Here is an 18,572-nt window from a genome sequence, read left to right on the forward strand (position 1 = left end):
TTTAAAAAAATGTTAAGGAAGCACATTGCATTTTGGGATTTGTATCTTTTGGAATCAAATATAAAAGCAAAGAGGTCGTGACGACTCAGTACAAACCAGTAGTTAACCTAAATCTAGAAAGTACTTGCATAGTTTTGGACTCCTCATAATGCAAGAGGGAAGAAGGCAGGTTGGCTGGGAATATCTAGTATAAAATTAAGTTTGCACTCCAGGCCAATTTTAAAGAGTTAACCCAATGTCTACAAATTCATGTTTGATATTTTGATGCAGGTCATTAAAACATTACATGGTTTTGATTAAGCACCAGAACTGAATTAAAAATGCTCCTGCTCCAGGGCACAATAACAAGCTGGATTTTGCAGTCGGCAGCAATTCATGTTTCCTTGGAACTGACCTTTAGAAAAGATACACCAAGAGTTCGAAGGATTTCTGCATCAAGGATATGGCCATTTTTCAGGTAATAAACAGTTCTACAGTCACTTTTGAGTTTGCCCCATGTCATCACATTGTTCTAGCAGCCACATACATTCAAGAATCCATAGCCTACCATGGAGTGAACAGCACCAAAAAACAAATCACTATTTAAACACAATACTCAGAGCAAACGGAAGAATAAAATGTAAAAGTCGGGCTAAAAAAAATTCTGTAATATCATGAACTAACTTCACAGAAATATCCTTCATATTATTTCAAAATTCTAGTCTAAAAAATCCAGTTATTATTCATATTGAAGACGTTTAACAACATTCCATCAATGTAAAATTGCTTTATTTTTCGGGACCAGATCACTTGTTCAGCCACAGCCATTCCTCACATTGCTGTTAAGAACTGAATTATAACAGTGTAAAAGGCTCAACTTTTTGTGATGTTCCTGCAGCAATATTACAGTAGAAAGGGAGAAGTCCTCAGCAGCAATGTTCTCTTTCAGTTGAATCACTATAGTGATGCAGAAACTCCCAGTAGACCAATGATATATTGTTTATAAGTTACTACATGTACCTGGTTACGCCAAAGAAATAAATGGGCTCACTTACTTAATCAGCACCTGTGTAATCAAATAAAAAATCTAAAGGGAAATTTTCTCATCAGATCAACTGGTTTCACTGATTTCTAGCTTTGATAGTTCCACAACACAGCTTGAGATGGAGCGCAGCATCAAGATTTCCATGTCAGTCTGCTAAATACTTAAGGTGCAGTCAGTTTCAGACAAAGAATGACAGTGACTGCAATAAGATCGCCATTAAAAATTCAGCCTGCGCTCAGTCAAATCTTCCCTGTGACAGTGTTTTAACTCATCCAGTAACACCCATTATAGTCCAAAGCGTATTCTTAATATAGACAGCATTTCGGTAACACCACGGCAGTGCCATTATGTTAAGGATAGAACGACTGTCTCAAAAATTATCCATCCTTCTTAATTTTCTAATTTAAAAAAATTATAGAGGTGAGGAAAGGCACAAGGGACATGGAAAATCACAATTAAAAACTTTACGAAAATTCATTGTGGATTTCAAGTTGAGGACACATGTTTTCTTCTCAACAATTACACACCTTTTATATGCATGGGATATAAATTATTCTCATCATACCCATGGGACATGGATAACCCTGAGTCTTTGCTGATGAATCCCTACAGCAATTGCAGCTGGGTATGTTGTTAGGCCAAAAGCACAACCTCAGTCTCTCATGTACAGATACAGATTCCAACCCCAAGTAATATTAATGAATCAAGCAGATTATACTGAAATTTAGTCAGTCATTTTATTGCCTTTTATTTCTGAGGCATAACCATAAATTGGTAGCTAAAAGTTCTGTTTTATATTTTGCCTTAGTAGGATTTGCACTCATTTCATCCCATTTGATAATCTAGTACCATACAACAATAGGCTAAGACTTGCCCAGACTCTGAACTTGCTGGTCATATTTATCACCAAACAGGCTCTAATTAACAACTAGATGAGAATATTTATTTATTGTTTCTGTTTACAAAATTGTGGTTATTTGGAATTGAGGTTATAGACAGAAATACAATGAAATGTTAACACTTGTTACCTATACAAGATGCAGAAGGAGACAATTTAATCTGACAGCTTGTTCTACCATTCACTCACACAGTGGCTAATCTGCCTATTCAATTACCTAAAGTTTATTTCACACATTCATTCCACAACCAGAACAGAATTTCTGAGCAAGGGTCACCAGAACCAACATGTTAATTCTGTTTTTTCCTTCACAGATGCTGCCAGACCTGCTGAGCTTTTCCAGAAAATTTGTTTTTGTTCCAGAACAGAATTTGCTCTGGTATGATTCACCTTCTGTTTTAATACTGCTTAGTATTTGATAGGCAAATGTGATAAACACCTGGATATTGTGTTATCGAAGTGCCTACCTCCTATACTATCGTGTGAAACCTGCAGTTTGGTTACCATTCAAGTAAAGCTTCCAGTTGGAACTCCAGGTACAAAAGAAATAATCCCATTTCCTTTGGGTGTAAAATAACCAAAATTGTATGAATATTCACCATTTAAGGTCACATACTGAACAATATTTAGCCAGTTATTTAATGTCTATGACATAATGTAAAGTGATAAAACAGGTGCACTCCGTGTGGTTATTCATCATGTGAACTCGAACAGCGATTTCTGGCAAGCTTTGTCACCATGTTAAGCTTTATTTGTCTTCACCCATTTGCCTTTAAGAACTTCGGCGCGCGCACACACACACACACACACACACACAGACAATGTTTACAGTCGATAATAGTGGATCTCCATGGTTTTTCCCATGAGAATAAAGACAAAACAAATTTTCCTTGGATTACTGTTGCCAGTTAAGCCTAGAATATACCAGCTGATTAAGGCTGTCATAATCCTTATGGTTCAATATCATTTATCCATGAGCAACTGTCAGCGATCGTGTGACTGCCCAAGCCTTTTATCTCTCACAGCTTAATCGGAACGCGTACACAGGAGTAGGCCATTCAGCCTCTTGAGTATGTTCCACCATTGTGGTCTGTATCTTAACTCTATCCACCCACCTTGGCTCTATATTATCTCATGGAAAATGTCACTCAGATTTAAAATGAGGAACAAACACATTGTGCCATTGATGACAAGTCACTGCATTATTCACGGCACTATTTTCTGATTCTTAAAAAAGTGTTGGTCGCAAGGAAGTAAACAAGCAAACGTAGGCGGCACGGTGGCTCAGTGGTTAACACTGTAGCCTCACTGCGCCAGGGACCCAGGTTCGATTCCAGCCTCGGGTGGCTGTCTGTGCAGAGTTTGCACGTTCTCCCTGTGTCTGCGTGGGTTTCCTCCCACAGTCCAAAGATGTGCAGGCTAGGTGGATTGGCCATGCTAAATTGCCCATAGTGTTCAGGGGTGTGTGGGTTATGGGGGATGGATCTGGGTGGGATGCTTCAAGGGGTGGTGTGGACTTGCTGGGCCAAAGGGCCTGTTTCCACACTGTAGATGGGGGATGGATCTGGGTGGGATGCTTCAAGGGGTGGTGTGGACTTGCTGGGCCGAAGGGCCTGTTTCCACACTGTAGGGAATCTAATCTAATCAAAAAAAATTTTATTCTTTACAATTCATATAAACTCTGATTCTGGGTTACATAGCAAAAAACATGAAAGAGATAACATTAGTGGAAATGTTATACAGAGAAAAGGTGAGCCTCTTGCCAGTTATGAAAAATATAGATTGTAGAGAATCTACTAATTTCTGGGGCACCTTTTTCTTGCCAGGCAATTTGTTCGGTATCAAGCACTGGATGAGCAGAAAGCTCCTCCAATTAAATACTGAAAAGACTGTAGCTATTGTCTTCAGGTCCCCATGACACACACTGCTCTCTAGCCACAGACTCTAAACCTCTTCTTGTTAACTGTCTGAGGTTAAATCAGACCAGCTGCAATTTCAGTGAATATATTTGTCCTTGACATAAAAGTTCCCAACCATATATCTGACATATCACGAAGACTGTTTATTTCCAAGTACTCATCTTCACCCGAATTCATCTCATCTCAGCGGATCTGCTTCTATAAGTCTTATCCTTGCCTCTATGCTTGGCTGTTCAAATGCAGTCCTGATGGCCTTCCAATTTCTCCCAGGTGAGGGACGGATAACAAATGCTGACCTTACCAAAGACATCCACAACTCACCAAAGAACAGAAAAGCAAATTCTGCCCTTTAAACTTGCAATCACTCAAAACTCATGTCCTAACTGGGACCAAGGCTATTTACTCACAATTACTCCTTCTTAAGCCGGCCCTTGATTTTAAAATGTTGATCTTTTACATCTCCACATTTTCCTCCAAACTTAGAGATATCTGCACTCACTGAATTTTGGCCTCTGGATTGTCTAGGTCCAAAGATCTTAAAATCAAGTCACAAATTTTGCTTTTTTCATTTTAAACAGTTTTTGCCCGGGGCCTCTGACCACCAGTAAACATTTCCATCTAACATATCAATTTCTTGAAAAACAACATGAAGCTAGATTATGTAATCTCTGCTCATAATATAACCCGTTCAGCCCCAGTAATATCTTAGTGAGTCTACCCCAGACTCTTTCCAATGTCAATAATATCCTGAAGTCTAGCCCCCAGAACTGTACATCCCTCCACAGTGGGCAGCACGGTGGCTCAATGATTAACATTGCTACGTTAACACTGCATCAGGGACCCAGGCTCAATTCCTTGGGCGAATGTGTGTGGAGTCTGCACAGGTTTCTAATTGGGTGCTCGGGTTTCCTCCCACTGTTCAAAGATGGGAAGATGAGGCAGATTAGCCATGGGCAATGCAGGGGTATGGGGATTATGGATCACAGTGGGATGCTACAGGGTCAATGCTGATTTGATAGGCAAAATGGCTTCTTTCAGAGCTTTGTACGGCTGTAATTGTAGCCTCCAGTTACAAAGGCTAACATTTCATTTGTCCTACTGCTTATTTTTGCACTTGCATATTGTATTTTAAGTGATTTGCACACCAGGATCAACAAGGTCTGCATGGACGGTGTCATAGCAGCTTGTATTGAGATCATTCAAGTTTTTTACCATCTCAAGGGCAGCAGGCACATTGAACACCAACACCTACAGTTTTCTCTTCAAAGCAACACACCATTCGTATTTGGAACTACATAGCCGCTCCTTCTTCATCACTGGGCCAAAGTCCTAAAACCACTCGCCTAACAGTATTTAGTGTGGACTTATACCATGTCAGCTGCAGTCGTTCAAGGAGATGGCTCACCACCATCTTTTCAACAGGAATAATTTATTTTTCCTTTAGTCATTCACAGGATGAGGGTGTCGCTGGCTAAGCAGCATTCATTGCCCATCCCTAATTGCCCAGAGGGCAGTTAAGAGTCAGCCACATTGCTGTGGGTCTGGAGTCACATGTAAGCCAGACCAGGTAAGAATGTAAGTTTCCTTCTCTAACAGACATGAGTGAACCAGATGGGTTTTCCGACAATCGACAATGGATTTGTGGTCATCATTAGATTGTTAATTCTAGATATTTATTGAATTCAAATTCCACACTCTGCCAGAGCAGGATTCAATCCCAGATCCTCAGAACATTATCTGGGTCTCTGGATTAACAGTCCAGCGATAATACCACTAAGCCAACGCCTGCCCTAAATGCCAATCTAGCCGGTGACACTCGCATCCATGAATGAATAAAACAATCCAAATGACATTATTATAAAGCTTTCAACTGATGTGACAAACAGAAGAATTTAAACTGCCTATCATAACCTCAGATATTGCAGAATCGTTACAGTGCAGAAGGCATTTGGCCTATTGTGTGTGAGTATTTTGATTTCATGTCTAACCTGCTCCTTTGCCCACAAACCGGCAGTGTTTCTATTTAAATAATGATCCAATACTCTCGAGAATGTCTCAGTTGAACCTCTATTCACCACACTTCCAGGCAGAGCATTCTAAACACAGACCACTCATTGAGTGAAAAAGGTTTTTATAACGCCACATTTTCCTTTTTGGCAAAACACTTTTAAAACTATGTTCTCTGAGTCTTTTACAAGGGAGACAATTTCTCCCCATCTACACTTTCCAGGCCTTTCATGATTTTGAGCATTTCTATCAGATATCCACTCATCCTTCTCCTCTCCAAGGGAAACAGTCCCAGCTGTGCCAATCTAGTCACATAACTGAAGTTTCTCATTCCTGGAACCATTCTTATAAATCTTTTCTGTATAGTAGCCTTTATTTTATACCATCTCACCATGCTTTTTCTATCAAAATGAGCTATCTCTCATTTCTCCACATTGAACGTCATCTGTCACCTCTCTGCTCACTCCACCCACTTGTCAATATCTTGTTGAAAGTCGACACCCCCCTCCTCTGACCCAAAACTTGGATAAGTTGTAAACATGGACAAACTTTTGAAATTTGTACCCTTCACACCAGGGACTATACAATCTGTTTATAACAGGAAAGCAAACATCCCAATACTGGCCAATGGAACTTTCCTCTAGCCTGAAAAAATACTCATTAAGCATTGTTGTCAGTTTCCTATCACTCACCCATCTGTGGACCCACATCAGTCCTATCTCTTGTATTCCTTGGCCTACAACTTTCCTGGTGTGTGTTGTGCAGCACTTCATGGAATGCCTTTTGGGAGTCCACGCACAGCAAATAACATCCCTACTTTCACCAACCTTCTTCTGTTACCTCTTCAAAATACTCCAGCAAGTTAGACACTATTTCCCTTCAACAGATCCGCGCTGACTCGTTTGAGTGAACCCACATTTTTCCAGGTAACCATTGTTTACTAAATTTTGCCACGATTGATTGATATGTACTTGCAGAGCTTACCTTTACAACCCTTTTCGAACAAGGGTGTAGGTGCTCCTGAACCACTCCATAATCCAGGGAAGACTGAACAACTGTTGCCTTTGCCATTTCCACCTCACTTCCTTCAAAATCCTCAAATGCACTTCATCCAGCCCCAGTGCCATATCAGTTTTAAGCACTGACAGTTTAACAAGTGCTGCATGATTATCAATTTTATTCTCTTCCAGTGACCGAGATTCCTCATCAGACACCAAGGCACGTGCAGCATCTGCCTCTTGGGCAATGACAAATGCAAAGTACTCATTTGGTCATGTCTCTTGCGTATCAGTATAAATCTTGCTTTTGCTCCCTAATTTGCCCTACTCCTCTCGTAACCACCTTTTACTGTTGATGTCCTTATAACAGGCTTCGTGATTTCCATTCATGTGAACTGCCAGGCAGCTAAATCATTATTCCTCTTTGTTTCTTTTATTTACTTTTCATCTCCCTTCTAAACATGGTGTACTCTGTTTGATTCTCAACTGTATTTACTATCTGACACCTGTTGTAAACACAATTTTTGTTCTTTATCTTAATTTCTATTTCCTTTCTAATTCAAGAAACCCTAGATTTGTTTATACTACCTCTCCATTTTAAGAGAATTACACCTTGAATGCGCCCAAACCATCCCCTCTTTGAAGGTAGCTCGTTGTTCAACTGCTACTTTTCTTGTCAGCCCTTGGTTCCGGATGATCAGGTCCAGCTTTACTCTGGCCCCATTCAAGTCAGTTCTGATTATTGTTACTTGGGATTGACCAATGTAATTTTCTACTGCTAACCTAAACCTCATGATACAATTGACCACTGTTCCCCAAATGTTCCCCTTCTGTCACTTGATCTACTTCTTCCATCCCGTTCCTAAAACCCAGGTCTAGCGGCGCATTCTTTATGTTAGACAGGGCACACAATGCTGCAGTGAATTCCCATGAACACAATTTAGGAACATTTGCCCTTCACTGCACCTTACACTACCAGTATCCCATTCTACATATGTGTAATTGAAGTCCCCAATCATAAACTGCTCTATGATATTTACACCTCTCTGGAATGTTCTTGTGGATTTGTTCCCCTACATCGTTCCCACCATTTGGTGGTCTGTACATTGCACTGTGAATGTAACTGCTTCAGACTTATTCCTTAGCTCTGGCCAAATTGATTCTGCCCTTGAACCCTCGGAAACATCCTCCTTCTCTAGTTTTACAAACACTTAATCAATCATCAAACGTCTTCATTCCTCCTTTTGCCATTTCCTATCTTTTCTATACACCAAATGTATTTAACACTCATTAGAGACAAGAAAAACTGCAGATGCTGGAATCCAAGGTAGACACACAGGAGGGTGGAAGGACACAGGAATCTAGGCAGCATCTGGAGGAAAGGAGCAGTCAATGTTTCGAGTATTACCCTTCTTCAGGACTGAAACATGGACTGCTCCTTTCCTCCAGATGCTGCCTGGCTTGTTGTGAGATAGCAATAATTGCAGGTGCTGGAGTCAGAGTCAACACAGTGTGGAACTGGAGGAACACAGCAGATCAGACAGTATCTGTGGAACAGGAAAGTCAACATTTCGAGTTGGGTCCCTTCATCAGATCCTGTTCTTCCAGCCTCCTGTTTGTCTATACTTCCACCCAGATTGCCCTTCCTTGAGCCAGATCTCTGTAAATCGTTACAACATCATAAGCACACGTAACAATCTGTGCCTGTAATTCTCCGATCTTCATAACAATACTAGGCATCCCAGAGCGCTTCATGGTGAGTAAAATACTTTTGAGACGTAGTTATAATATGATATAAAAGGACAGCTCTAACTTGTGCACAACTAGGTCCCACAAATGTGATGATGTGGAGAAAATCTCAGTATTCAGTTATGAATATTGACTGTTTCGAACAAATGTGTTAGGTTGTACCTTTTTTTTTTAAAAAGAATCCCTAGTGTGGAAGCAGGCCATTCCGTCCATCAAGACCCACCCCATCGCTTTTACCTGACATTCACCACGGCTAATCCATCTAACTTGTACATTCCTGGACACTACTGGCAATTTAGCTGGACAATGCACGCCTTTGGACTGTAGGAGGAAGTCAGAGCACCTCGAGGAAATCCACGCAGACACAGGTGGAATGTACAAACACAGACAGTAATCTAAGGGCAGAACTGAACCCAGGTCCCCTGGCGCTGTGAGGCAGCAGTCCTAACCAGTGAGGCATCAGGCCGGTATGTATGTGAATATGAAAAACTTCAACTTTGAGCAACTAGGTTTTGTGGTGCTATATCATTTAGTATTGCTTTTGAAGAAATTATTATACACAGTTTAATTTGAACATCGTTATAACATCTCTTTTTCAGTTTATAGCCTAACGTTTACAGAAATCTCATTCACATTCTCATTCTTCACATTACAGGTCCTCAAATCTTTGTACAGCAAGCTTATTCACTAACAAAATATTTCGCAAAGCACATGGATCCTGCTAACTGTATATAAATTATGTTTAATTATACTTGGTAGTTGACATCAAGCAGTGATTTGCTTCAACTTCTATCGATATTCGTAGATTAAATTATGGTTGATGTTGGTTACTGTTGTATGCTTGTGTGCATTGCATTCAGCTCATTGTTTTTGCACTGGCTTTCTGTAGAATCAGTTTTCATATCATTCCATTATGAGCTGAAATAAAGGATCGGTGCTGAACTAAATAGAAACTCAAAACTGGATTATGTAATAAATGCAGAAAATAAATAGCTCAACACCTTTAAGAAGGATGGTTCATGTTTTGGGTGCATATCATTTTACCCAGTTTATGTATACAAAAAATAATTTTATCTGCTTCTGAAACCAGAGTGGCATATCTTCTTTCGGTGTGCACCTCGTGCTTACAGACAAAAACACAAATAGTATAAGCTAGTTTGTGGCCCTGTGTTGTTGTGGGTTTCCCATGTCAAAACGTGGGACAGAGTGAACATTTATTTGCCAGCAAGCGTGTTTTTTAAATTACCTACGTGGGAAGAAAATTATTTTATTCCACTATTTTGCTTCATCTGCAGACCATGGTAAAACTCCCTTATCATGGGATGCAAGTCCATCCTTTTAATGTTATCTGTGAACATTCACTATGAGCTCCAAAATCTTTAAAGGTAATTAAATAATGTCATATTTCTGCACTGATTCTATATTTAGATCGGAATCCGAAATGAGAGGCTAAGCGCACCAATTCAAAAGAATAAAAATTTCAATAGTAGCAAGAATGCTGGAAACAAAAGGCAATTGGTGGAGATATCAATTTTACTGGGTAAAATTCACATTACTTTTGTCATTCATAACAGAAGAAATGAAGTCAGTGTTACCTCTTACCACTTCATGAGTTTCCAAAAGGTTGTGTATGTTTTTCAAACAATGGTTACTAATAATATAAACAAGAGATGAGCACTTGATTTAAAATACATTTGCTACAATAAATGTTGCATAACGAATCATACTATACACTCCTTGCTTTGAAAACCATGAAGAGTAATTAATCATACCAAGAAGTCCTTATTAACTCAAAAATGTCACTGGGAAGATGAATGATAGTTTAAAACTAGCTGCGTGTAGTGAATTAAAGTTGTCTGCAAGATACAGATCCCGTCAGTGTGGAGTTTCCACATTCTCCCTCTGTCTGCGTGGGTTTTCTCCGGGTGCTCCAGTTTCCTCCCACAGTCCAAAGATGTGCAGGTTAGGTGGATTGGCCATGCTAAATTGCCTGTAGTGTTCAGGGAACTGTAGATTAGGTGGGTTATAGGTGGATGGGTGTGGGTGAGATGCTCTCAGGTTCGGTGTGGACTTGTTACCCCGGAGGGCTTGTTTCCACACTGTAGGGATTCTATGATTTTATGATACCTTTCAACATTCCATAAAGGAGGAGAAATGCAGGAGGTTATCACAGGTTGCAAAGGAGCATGAACCTAATTGTTAATATGATAATATGATTAACAAAAAAAATTCATTTAACATTGAATGAATTGTTTCCAAACTTTTGACTTAGTGGAAATACAAAATATTTTTCTATTGATTTTTGAGTTACTTAGAATGTGAAAACATTAAAACATAAACACAGCATATAAGCAAGAATTGATCTCAAACATGTCTTTTCTTGAATAAAACCTTTACTAGCCAAACCAATATTACAAATCTGGGAATGAGAGCCTGAATATCTGAATTATTTAAGCAGGTTCTGCAGCCTATGAGCATGCTTTTTCCCAGACTTAAATGGTGTTTCCATGACTTGCACAGATTCTCGCACAGGAACACTTGATCTCCTTGTACAGAAATTTAAAACATTTCTCATGTGTAGAATCTTAACAGTGGAAAGAGTAGTTTCAAGAAAAATACTTCTTCAATTTACACCGAACAATTTGAAAACATCCACTTCATGCAAAGTGTTGAGAAGCAAAGCTTATGTAAGTTGTCAATTTAAATTACTTTTTGCACACAGATATACTTTGATCTCCAACTACTTTCTGTTTCGAGTTGCATGTGATGACTGGACCCGTGGTTGTGTAACTACTCCTGAAGCACAGCGGGCCTGAATGAAGGTGGCCACAGATCAGCAACAGGAATGTCAAAGGAAGAAAATGGGTTCGGTAGGTTCAATGGTCTGTTGAGAGCTGTAAGGGTGAGCGGCAAGCAACAGCCAGGTCACAGTCACCAACTCTACATGTGACAACATTTGCAAGAAACTGACCCATGTCCAATAAAGCTTATGTTTTGGTTACCACCTTCTACTCCTTTGCCATCCCTTTATGTTCTCTTCCTGACCATCTCTCTGCGAATCTATCCAGTCTCACAGCAGGCTGATCTCATTTCCATTCACTCGGATAATGTTTATCTGTTCACCAAGGCTTCCTTTGCCAATCCTGTTGCTTAAGTGATGTCAATGGCCTATATCTCTCTCTAGACTATCAGCTTTCACTGTTGACAGATACAGTTCTCTCAGCACCAGAAAAGGCAATCCAGCTTTTCCACCTGTTGGGCGGTCATTGTTTATTCTCACCAAATAAGCTGGACATGGTCGCTGCAATAGAAGCCCTTGTGTCCATTTGTATATACCAGAATAAACCAATTTAGTTCAGATGTGATATCTAATTTACCTTCCCCATCGGTTGTAGAATCCAACAGGGAGGATGCATTGTTAACGTTTCAAGACCAGTGACCTTCCTCACCAAAGGAGGAACCCAAATATTAACTCTGTTTTCTCCTTCACAAATGCTGCCAGACCTGCTGAGCTTTTCCAGCAACTTTGTTTTTGTTCCCGATTGACAGCATCCACAGCTCTTTTGGTTTTTATTGAGGGAGGATACATTTTTCTTTCCACATACAGATGCATGTGACAGTGGCAGAACAATCTCATAGGACCCTGTCTTGTCAAAGATGTTAGACTATATTATAAACAGCTAGCCAACCAAATACCGGATTTAGAAATCAGGTCTTTTTTGATCTCGGAACGGAAGTTTTCAGTAGATACAGGCTGAGTGCATGTGCTGCGTTACCATCCATATACCCAGCACAAGATTTCCAAAACCAACTCTCTACTTAGGGTAACAAAGTGTGAAGCTGGATGAACACAGCAGGCCAAGCAGCATCTCAGGAGCACAAAAGCTGACATTTCAGGCCTAGACCCTTCATCAGAGAGGGGGATGGGGTGAGGGTTCTGGAATAAACAGTGAGGAGGGGGGGAAGGCGGACCAAAGATGGAGAGAAAAGAAGATAGGTAGAGAGGAGAGTATAGGTGGGGAGGTAGGGAGGGGATAGGTCAGTCCAGGGAAGATGGACAGGTCAAGGAGGTGGGATGAGGTTAGTAGGTAGGAAATGGAGGTGCGGCTTGAGGTGGGAAGAAGAAATAGGTGAGAGAAAGAACAGGTTAGGGAGGCGGAGACAGGCTGGGCTGGTTTTGGGATGCAGTGCGGGGAGGGGATGAACTGGGCTGTTTTGGGATGCGGTGGGGGAAGGGGAGATTTTGAAGCTGGTGAAGTCCATATGGATACCATTGGGCTGCAGGGTTCCCAAGCAGAATATGAGTTGCTGTTCCTGCAACCTTCGGGTGGCATCATTGTGGCACTGCAGGAGGCCCATGATGGACATGTCGTCTGAAGAATGGGAGGGGGAGTTGAAATGGTTCGCAACTGGGAGGTGCAGTTGTTTATTGCGAACTGAGCGGAGGTGTTCTGCAAAGCGGTCCCCAAGCCTCCGCTTGGTTTCCCCAATGTAGAGGAAGCCACACCGGGTACAATGGATACAGTATACCACATTGGCAGATGTGCAGGTGAACATCTGCTTAATATGGAAAGTCATCTTGGGGCCTGGGATGGGGGTGAGGGAGGTGGTGTGGAGGCAAGTGTCGCACTTCCTGCGGTTGCAGGGGAAGGTGCCAGGTGTGGTGGGGTTAGAGGGGAGTGTGGAGCGAACAAGGGAGTCGTGGAGAGACGGTCTCTCCAGAAGGCAGACAAGGGTAGAGATGAAAAAATGTCTTGGGTGGTGGGGTCAGATTGTAGATGGTGGAAGTGTTGGAGGATGATGCGTTGTATCCGGACGTTGGTGGGGTGGTGTGTGAGAACGAGTGGGATCCTCTTGGGACAGTTATGGCGGGGGCGGGGTGTGAGGGATGTGTTGCAGGAAACGCGGTCAAGGGTGTTCTCGACCACGGCGGGGGGAAAGTTGCGGTCCTTGAAGAGCTTGGGCATCTGGGATGTGTGTTCACCAGAAACCAGCCCAGTTCGTCCCCTCCCCCCCACTGCATCCCAAAACCAGCCCAGCCTGTCTCCGCCTCCCTAAACTGTTCTTCCTCTCACCCATCCCTTCCTTCCACCTCAAGCCGCACCTCCATTTCCTACCTACAAACCTCATCCCACCTCCTTGACCTGTCCGTCTTCCCTGGACTGACCTATTCCCTCCCTCCCTCCCCACCTACACTCCCCTCTCCACCTATCTTCTTTTCTCTCCATCTTTGGTCCGCCTCCCCCTCTCTCCCTATTTATTCCAGAACCCTCTCCCCATCCCCCTCTCTGAAGAAGTGTCTAGGCCTGAAACGTCAGTGTTTGTGTTCCTGAGATGCTGCTTGGCCTGCTGTGTTCATCCAGCTTCACACTTTGTTATCTTGGATTCTCCAGCATGTGCAGTTCCCATTATCACTGAAGGAACCATTCAATACAGGTTGAGATGTTTCCAATGAGTTGAACAGCTAACAAAAAAACTCAAGCGATCTTGCATCATTTTATTGCCGCCTGTGGGTGCCCCGATGAAATTGTGCCCGACAGGGGACTTGTTCAGAGGAGTGTCCACAGTTCTTGAGAATGAACAGGTAAAACACATGACAGCTCCACACTCTCTCATCCTGTTTCAAATGCAGCAGCAGAGCGCACGGAACAAATTGTTCAGGGGCCATTGTTAAAAAATTGCTGACACAAACTGGAAGCTGAGTCAGATGTAACCAAATCACAAACGGGTGAATCCTCAATTTATTTATTGGAACACACCTCCTCTTACTGCCAGTAGCGTGCTAGTGGAATTCTTTTGCAGATGGCAGACTGGAATTTAAGTTTTCACTGCTGAAACGACTTTTGCAGTTGGTAAAAGAAAAATGAACAAACAAACAATCTGAACAGGGAGTTAGGGAGAAAGAAGCCTAAAGCTGAACCACAATGTTAAGGAAAAGAGTATTATAAGTGATTGAAGTGGCTACCACGGAGAGTCATAAAAATGACTAAAAATATTTAATCAAGGCTTTCAGAAGTGGAATGGTTACATTTGTACATGCAGTTTATGTTCTATCTTCACAGTTTCATAAAGAGGAAGCAAGTTGAATAGAACCACATGAACTGGTCAACTGGAAGAGGACTGTGCCAATAATTACTCCAGCACAGGGTGAGCCTGAAACCAATTCGGCTGCAAATCGTAATCAGACAGATGGGTCTGATGAAGGGGAAAATTCAATCAAAGGATAAAGGGCAAAAGTAATTTCTTGGTGGAGAAAACTGTTCCTCAGTCTCAGACCAAAATAGTTTAACTTGCTTCAAGTTATACATGGGTTTGAGTTCAGAAAGAAGTGGCCTCTTAGGAATGGGAAGCCAGTAGTTAAGTTAGAATTGTAAGGAAATGGAAACTGATTAATGCAGAGAAGTTGTGTAATATTTTTAACACTGTGAAGTATCTTCATTAAAGGAGGAGACAGTGTTATCGCACCCCTTGTGGCAATTTGTACACATGCTTATAAACGAGTAAGCCAGTTTAGTTCGGACGCTATGGATTACACACTGTTTTAGCCCTGTAAAAAGGTCACAATGTTCTAATCCTGATGTCTTGCCATTGTATTCCTAACAGACACAACCTGATATGGTCAGAAACAAAAACAGAAGGTGCTGGAAAAGTTCAGCAGGTCTGACAGCATCGGTGACAGTACAAACAGTGTAAACATCGCAGGTCCAATGATCTTTCCTCAGAACTCTGATATGGTCAGATACTGCACATTGACTGCCAAGTGAAAATTCAAAACTTCTCTTCTCAAAGGTTTGTCAATCAGGTCAACCAGGCACTTAGCAAGATGAATGTGTGTTTTGGAGTTACGCCCTAATTCCCTCCCTTTGAAAAGTCACATCATGGTCCCACAAGGGCTAGTGCATCATTTTGAAATCATACCCACATTCATTCCTGCCTCACTGGTATTTGGAAATTCCGACTCTGGCCATTTGATACACAGTCATTTTAGAACCACAAGCTAACTTAGTTACATACTGCACAGCTTTAACTCTTCCAACAAAACAAATACTCTGTATTACCATTTTCATTCATTAATGTCAGCTTTATGTGAATTATTATGTTAAAGTTCTGGATGAAGCTTTTCATCACAAAGCATTCAATACCATCAGGTGAATATTCCTCATCAATTGAGGAAGCACAAACACTGAAACCATGCTGAGGATACCAGCGAGAGACCTTCTTGGTCTATTAATGTTTAGATTTTCAGGAGTTGGTGGCAAAATGTTATATTCAGATTGCCTCTTTGGTGTCAAAGAAGGCACGACCAAATGGGGGATGAGAAACAACTAACGCTTCCAACACTGGCAATCTCTCCCTTGTTGCTCACTGTTGCACGATCTCCAAATAGAAATTTTAAAAATTTCACAGGTAACATGAATTCTATCCTCATTGGACACTGGGACCATAGCAATTACTGCCCAGATGTGACAGCTAAAAAATTTGCAAAAATACTTAAAATGAATTGACACATTGTAATTAACTGGTGTCAACTTTTAACAATGAGTTGTTCCGAACGTCACTTGCGTCCTCCCAGCCTTTCAAGTAGATCCATAGACATGGTGTCAGAGATTGCAACATGTCGACCACAAAGGGGCTTCACAGTACAACATTTACGCTGAATAAATTAAAATTGATTGGCATTGTTTACCGAGGGAAGATGTGAAGCTTGGTTTGATTTATGCATCAGCATGAAGTCCACAAAAAAGACGTAAACAGAGAAGCAAGAAGTATGATAAGTTTAAATTACCTTTGCAAAACAGCAAAAATAAAGCTCTATCTTATGTCAACATTTCCCCTAAATCAGGAAAGGATTCAAAATACCACTCACATTCTCATACACGGGTTTTAGATAATGGCCTTAATAAGAACAATTTACACAGCTCGCCAACTAAGTTCTGATGCAAATTTCAGCAAGTTTTCCACTTTCACCCAGAAATCAGTCATTTATCCAAACTGCCTGGTTCAGTTGTTGAACTCACTGTTTAACAGCACCAGTTACAAATTATGCTGACGAAGTAGTAAACCATTTAATTTGTTCAAAATCATTTCCAGTATGAAGTCCATTCTTTCAGCATGTTACCAAGTCAATAAGCTCATAGAATGGATACTACAATTTTAGAAGTATTGCTTGGATCTGTTCCTAGATAGAAGGAACAGCTTGCTCAGCTGTAGCAGAGCGAAAGCTAAAAATGAACAGTTGAGAATTACAATAAAAATATTAGGTCAAAATACAGGGCTAACAAACAAGTTGTGAAAGAAAGATAATTATTTTATATGTAATTATAAATGTCACAGACAAGGTCATAGGAGCTGTAACAATTATGGAGTTTGTAATACATTTAAAGCAAATATCATTTGACAAATAAAAATAGCGATCCTAAAAAGACAAGACATTAACTACCTTATTTGGAGCACATGTGTAGCCTTTTTCCAGCTGAAAGCAAAACATTGCACTTTTTGTGAATTGCCAAGACTTCATCTACAAATACAGATCAGGTGGGTTTTGCTGCTTATATCTCCCTGTGAGACCCCCAAGGAGGATATTAACATTGCCTGAAATGCTTAGGCTAGGTGTTTTCCAGTTTCAATGCATGCTTAGAGTTGGCATTAGATGTTGCAGTTATCAGGCTGTTATTATTTACATAAGCAGTTCATTTAGTTTAAGAAAAATATGAGACACACAGTTCTGATAGAGGATAGGGGGCAGACTTCGATAATACATGCTTGCCTGTCCACAAGGTGAACACCTTTGCAAAAAATCATTAGTAGGTTGCACCTGACATTACGGCTGTTTTGTTGAGGTGACATTGTGACCAGCTTTCTTGTAATTTCAAGAACACAAGTCCAGCAATTAAATGGCTTACGAGTCAGCAAAGTGGAACAGCGTGAGTAACAGTAAAGGTAATAAAGCATCACCAGGAAATGAGATATTTGTCAAATTGACAAACTAATGGAATGATTAGTCAGTAGCAGGACAGACCTTTGACTACAACTGCCTGCTGATCATATTAGGTCAAAATACAGGGCTAACAAACAAGTTGTGAAAGAAAGATATAATTATTTTATATGTAATTATAAATGTCACAGACAAGGTCATAGGAGCTGTAATAATTAAGGACTTTGTAATACACTTAAAGCAAATATCATTTAACACTGGATTCACCTGATCATGGGTGTCTGTATGTCCAAGAATCACCTGCGAAAGAGTGAATTCTTAAGATCGAGAACAACTGGGGAAGGAAAAGTAGTGGGCTGGCCACAGATTTCATTTCATATGCCTTCTCACCTACAAATATGCTTGCAGGGGGTTATAAAATCCCCCACATTGCTTCCTCTTGTAGGGCAGAGTAAAGCTGGAGACCAGTTGTCCAAAATAGTCACCAGGATATCCAACAGTAAATTTAGATCGAGCTTCCTCACCAAACGTGTGACAAGAACTCACTACCACAGGGTGGGGTTGATGCAAACAGTGTAGGTTAATTTAAGGAGAAATTAAACAAGAATAGGAGCGAGGACAAACTAGGTGCTTACCGCTGATGGGTTTGGATGAGGAAAAAGTGCACGGAGGCTCAAGAGAATATTGATATAGAATAGTTGGACAAAATAATCTATTTGCCCCATATATCCATAAAATTCTTAGTCATTTCTAACCTCCGGACATGGCTGGTATTGTGGGCAGTAAGTGGTTAGGGTGAATGACCCAGTAAACAGACATAAATGATCAGACACTTAGGTGTAACATAGTGCTCGCTACAACTAACGTGTATTGTTCTTAAGATGTGGGCATCACAGGCTAGGCCAATTTTTTTGGATATCGTTAATTGCACTGGAGAAAATGTTGGTGACTTGGTGACAAATGGTTCCTGAATCACTGCAGTCCTTCAAGAGTTGCGATGTGCATGGTGCTGTTAAGCAGGGAGTTACAAGATTTTTGACAG

General features: G+C 40.9%; 1 protein-coding gene across 6 annotated transcripts in view; it reads right to left on the minus strand.

Moving 5' to 3' along the window:
- Positions 1-18,572, minus strand: part of adcy7 (adenylate cyclase 7) — a 169,122-nt gene that overhangs the window by 92,664 nt on the left and 57,886 nt on the right. The window contains exon 1 of one of the 6 annotated variants that reach the window (XM_048546408.2): positions 16,463-16,578. The exons of 4 other annotated variants lie outside the window; for them this stretch is intronic. The gene's annotated coding sequence lies outside the window, so the exon portion shown is untranslated. Of the gene's footprint in view, positions 1-16,381; positions 16,402-16,462; positions 16,579-18,572 lie in introns of those variants that run through there. One more of the 6 variants, XM_048546410.2, reaches the window with a different exon arrangement.

This window comes from Stegostoma tigrinum, chromosome 16, assembly GCF_030684315.1.
Source record: "Stegostoma tigrinum isolate sSteTig4 chromosome 16, sSteTig4.hap1, whole genome shotgun sequence".
In the NCBI taxonomy this organism is placed as follows: domain Eukaryota; kingdom Metazoa; phylum Chordata; class Chondrichthyes; order Orectolobiformes; family Stegostomatidae; genus Stegostoma; species Stegostoma tigrinum.